The sequence below is a fragment of the Diadema setosum genome, chromosome 22 (assembly GCF_964275005.1).
Source record: "Diadema setosum chromosome 22, eeDiaSeto1, whole genome shotgun sequence".
Classification (NCBI taxonomy): domain Eukaryota; kingdom Metazoa; phylum Echinodermata; class Echinoidea; order Diadematoida; family Diadematidae; genus Diadema; species Diadema setosum.
In genome coordinates, this window is record NC_092706.1 from 6,833,366 (window position 1) to 6,838,953 (window position 5,588).

General features: G+C 39.3%; 1 long non-coding RNA gene across 1 annotated transcript; it reads left to right on the top strand.

Annotated features, from left to right (window-relative positions):
- Positions 1-221: 221 nt before the first annotated feature.
- Positions 222-3,017, top strand: LOC140245082 (uncharacterized). The gene is made up of 3 exons (XR_011902319.1): positions 222-532; positions 1,853-2,253; positions 2,982-3,017. It is a non-coding gene; the product is annotated as an uncharacterized lncRNA (long non-coding RNA).
- Positions 3,018-5,588: the final 2,571 nt, after the last annotated feature.

Consider the following 5,588-nt stretch of genomic DNA (forward strand, 5'->3'; position numbering starts at 1 on the left):
GCTTGTCAAAATCACAGGGGGTCGGCTTAGAGGCTCTCCGTTCAAGTGTTGTTTTTGCCTCCCTCTTTTGTCCGATTTTGGCACAGCGTTGATTTGTTGCCTTCTCCTCGGCAAAAAGCAAGCCCAAGATAGAGTGTACAGCTGTACATCGACGCGCCGCGATCGCGAGGCGAAACCCGGGTGCCTGTTCACTGGCTAGCGAGCGTTATCGGTGCATTTCCCGGCATCCGCCCGGCAGCTAGCTAGCACGGGTCAGCTCGAACTCTGCTGGCTGCGTATATAGGCCTACTTACCGTACCACCACTCCATCCACACAACAATGGAGCCGCAGGAGGAGAGCGAGAGATCTGTCTCCAAGAAGAGGAAGACCATGAAAACCAGTGACAGAGTATGGAGATGGCGACAGAAAAATAAAATGAAGTCAATCCCAATTCCCCTCAAGACACTAGGGGCTGAACGACAGAGATGTCATTTCACTTCTGCTGGATCGGTAATGAATTTGTGAAACTCGGAAGACTTCATTCAGTTCAGTGTGAGTAACAGTCAACTTCAGTTAGGACCTACAATGTAATAGTGTATATTGCTGATAGAGATGTCACTTAGAGGATCTACACACACTATACTATTGTTATGAGTAGGCCTAGAATCTAGATTAGTAGTTTTGTTAGGTGTCCTATGCCCCACCCGGAAAGAGTTCCTTATGTCCCCCCCCCTACCAACTTGCACAAAACAAACAAACTAGGCCTAGCATTCCTTTTTACCGATAATAAACCAAATAAAGGTTATGCCATTTATGGGAAGACTTCCCATATTATTAAACCTTTATTTAGTCCACCATTAGCAAAAAAAAACAAACAAACAAACAAAAAAAAAAAACAACAACAACAACAGCAACCTATCGAACCATTATTTGTGCAAACTAGTGGGGGGGGGGGGGGGACATAAGGAACTCTTTCCCCACACCCTAACTTGTTTCTATTATGGTAAACTAAAAGATATATCACAATTTGCCTGAGATTTTACTCACATTTGAAGAAAGGCCACATGCAGATTCACAAAGCCAAAGGTGTACCGGAATTCAGAATGCGATTGAGGTAGTATGGTAGGTATCCTAGACCAATGTTCTACCATTCCTAGTCCGAGGCCCTTTTTCTCTGCCAATGTATTAGATAACTGGAATTTTTTTTTTTCTGCGTAATGACATATCCCAAATTTGGCTCAACAGTTCTCCTTTTTGAAATGTGCTTCTGGCAATTGCACAAAATCGCTGTTCACATTAAGAAATGGCACGCTAAAGTGTTTTGCATGTAAATACGCGAATTCCTATTTTACCATATTCTGGATTATGTTGCCCTATTCTACCTTCATGTCAAATTATGGGTCTCAAAATTTCGAAATAAGAAAGTTACGACACTCATCAGAACTGCCGTTTGTTACAAATCGGCGATAGGCGAGAAATCCAATTTTACGAAACGACACTGAATGAGTGAAAGTGTCAGCGAAGAGCTGCGTAGAGTGATCATCTGGTCACTCTCGCTTTTTACAAATAGTTTGTGGAGAGTCAACCGTGTATATGTTGTCACGGCAGCTATGATCGCGGACCAAAAACGTGAATTCACATGTTTGGTAAGGTACCTAATTATTGTCTCCGGTTATGGCATTGCAAAAATGTTGATTGAAGTGTATCTATTGTGCGTATACATAAGTGGCTAATGGCGTATATGCATTGCAGCGCAGTTCACTCAGTCCCTAGTGTAGTGGCTAATGGTGTATGCTTTGTAACACAGTAGGTGCTAGTTGTTGAGAAAGGTCTGTCAGATATTATTGTGGCAAATGTGGGTATCTTTTGTAGGGCAACAGCCAGCATCACATTCAAGGACCATCCTGACTAGGCAGCTCAGTGAAGCCAGTGACATCCCCTCTCGTCAGTTGAGACCAGCCCTCCCAGCTACCGAGCTTGATGTCAGAAGCCAGTGAAATTCCCTCTCGTCAGTTTCGACCAGCTACCCAGCTCGGTGAAGCCAGTGACATCTCCTTTCATCAGTTGAAACCAGCCCTCCTAGACCTAGCTAACCAGCTTGATGAAGCCAGTGACATTCCCTCTCGTCAGTTTCGACCAGCTATACCCAGCTTGGTGAAGCCAGTGATGTCCCCTCTCATCAGTCGAGACCAGCCCTCCCAGCTACCCAGCTTGATGAAGCCAGTGACATCCCCTCTTGCCCATTGAAACCAGCCCTTGCACTGGTACAAAAGGTTTGTACAAACTGTCTTTAATTACCTGGTACATTTTGTTTTAAGACACCTAGATCCAACAACTGTTTTGAACCTGCAAATGAAAATTAATGTTGATATTTAGTAAACAAAACATCAATAAATTGTTCGATTTAACTCTGTGTTCTCAAACGATGCTGTTATTATTCTTGCTGTAATAATTGATAACATTTTTTTTTTTTGAACCCATAGCTGTGGTAGTGGTTAATAAGATTATGGTTGTCTTGATCATTACTTTTAGGGTTACAAGTTAGATAGTTTGTACATTGCAGCCACATATAGGCCTCCTATATGATTGTATGTGGAATTACAGACCCCCAAATCCCATGTATGTGGCTGGATTTAAAGACATAGGCCCTATATGAGCTTGTATACATAGGGCCTACTTTGTAGATGCACAATGAGAGGCTGAGGTCATCCCGACGTCATGTGCAGTGTCAACTCATCAAAAATTTGGCTGGGGTCTGTAGGTCTTATTTTCCTTTTTGCTATTTAACTTCTACAGTAGACAGTCTATTTCTAACATATTTCATGGAGTTTTCTCTGTTGCATATATGTGAGCACTACAAGATAAAGCAACCTGGTAGACTCTACACTGAAATAAAAGGGATAGCAAGTTCTGTGACTAAATTTACAGAGTGGTGAAGAACTAATGCAACTATCCTAATTGTAAGTCAGTGTTAATGCCTTTCATTGTGTCTGATATACAGATGAACTCCTGTCCAGATGCCCCTGTGAAATGGAAAAGTTCGTGAATGCCGTTGCCTTCTCCAATTAGTTGTGGAGGAAAATGCTACTCTGAGGAAAGGACTTGGGTCAGATTGAAGTGGATCAAAACCTGGTGAGAGTGCTGACAGATATTGATTTTATCACAGCCTGGGCAGATGTTAGAAGATAACAGGTTAGATGATGAAGACGTCCCTTTGGCATGCATATTTAGGAATTTTTATGTAAATATCATAAATAAAGTGGGCTACTAAGTATTTTCATTGGACTTTCAGCATCTAACATAAATACTTTCATCGGTACTAAACTTGTCATTGCTTGAATATTAGTCATTAAAGAGAATATTTACTATGTGTAATACTGAATAGTTAATTGAGTCTATATGAGTAGTAAAATAATTTTTCATTGTAAATGTGTAGTAGTTACTATATCACCAACATTCAGTCATTAGATGAGAGATCAATAGAATGTGCTTGTTGGCCTCTATTGCAGTGGAACAGCTAGCATCACATCCAAGTGCCATCCCAGATATCCAGGTTGTTGAAGCCAGTGACACCCCCTCTCGCTAAATAAGACTGCCTCTTCTAGGCTACGCAGCTCAGCAAGACCTGTGACATCCATCTCGCCAGTGGAGACCAGCCCTCTCTACCACCAAACTCAGTGAAACCAGTGACATCCCCTCTCATTAATCAGAACCAGCCCTCCCAGCTACTTACATGTAGCTCCATGAAGCCAGTGACATCCCCTCTCATGTTCTTCTTTGTGGCTGGCAAATGTTTGAAAACTGAACTTGGATGACGTCAATATCATAATTATGTTGAGTGCATCCGAGTGATGGCAATGATAATAGCTCTGACACCAGCTCTTCCTATAGGCCTACTGTCAATTTATGCCTTCATTGTGTATAATAGCAAAAGACATGTTAGTAATGAAAAAGCTGCACCTTTGTACCAGGATTGTTGGGGATTCTGATAAATGCACATTGAACATGAATAACATCAATTCAAATCATAGACCTACATTCATGTGATGGCAATACTAACTGATATGACACTACATTCATATTTCTGAACTCTCTATTTCTGTCTTTTCTGTGAGGTAACAACAAACATGTTAGTACTCAAATGTGTGAATCAGAATGAAACATTGAATTGATTGCATAGAAAATTTGTTCTTGCCCCATGTGGCAAGTAAGGAATATAAATCCTGTAAACTCCTAAACTGCATGTGCTTAAATTGTTACTGGAAACTGAAAGGGCTGCAATAACCAGGCACAAAGTGTTTTGTCCTTTTATTTTTTCATTTGGTCTTTTTCCCCCCTGTGTTTCCCAGGTGTTTCAGTGGTGAAAAGCTACAATTACTCCGTTACAATAAAATATTGCATCAGTGTTTTAAAGTGAACTTAAGCAGGGCTGTCATGCACAGCAGTGTACATCACTGAAAGGGCCTTTCACAAATTTCATTATTGCTCTAATTGTTATTATTATTATTACTACAACTACTATTGTTGTTATTGCTAATGTTTTTATTACTATCATCATCTTCATAATGATTATTATCCTCATCATCATATATGTGATCACTGATATCATGCCATGTGTTACATTCAAGTGGCACAGCAGGTCCTACACAGTAGCATTGTCCATCAGCATTTTGGAAGACACTTTTCAGCACATAATTTTGTGATAACTCTATCAAATCACATTATTATGAGGACAATATTTTTGTGGTAAATGGAGTTTGTGCCCTTGTAATATTCATTGCATCTATATTTTATAGCCAAAAATAGGTATGAATTTTGATAAACAAATGTGTTGGAAGTACTTCAAACAAGATGTTCAGTTTTCATTCACATAGATATAAAAATACACATTGTACATTGTAATATACATTTGGTAGGTCCCTACATGATGTTCTACTGATATAATTGTATACGCTAAAACCCTAAACTGAATGTGTTTTGACAATGCAATATGTAGAAGGTCTCCACACTGAAATAGTATAGTGTTCTTTGTACTTGAAGTCATTAAACCATGTGACATTGATTCTTGGACCTTCACTTAATTTTTTTTTTCCCCTGCAAATGTGCAAGTTATTTGAAAGTGGTTGCATTTGTTAGGTTTTTTTAATTTACATGTTATATCATTGTTATCATAATTGTTCAATATGATAGGAGTATAATGTGTAGATGCCAAAATTGACTAATGACAGAATGCTGAGCAGTGTTTTTTTTTTTTTTTTTTTTCAAATTACTACCTTACCTGTGTAAATTGGCAATCTTTGCCATACAACTATTTCTATTATGACATTTCATATTTAAAAGATATAGGCCTACATGCAAGGCGTCAGCACAGATTTGTTATCTCTACATTGTATATCACATCACATTACTGTGAGAGCAGTTTCTACATGTAGCACATTTGCAATTAGAACCTGTGCTCATGATGCAACACCAAATGCAAATATTCATGCAAAGATAAAAGAAAATGTAAGGTCAGTGTACCCTGGTACACACAACTTCTAATGTAGGTCCCATGTACACATGCAATTCATATGTACACATGAAATTTGTATATGTATGCATGGTAGTA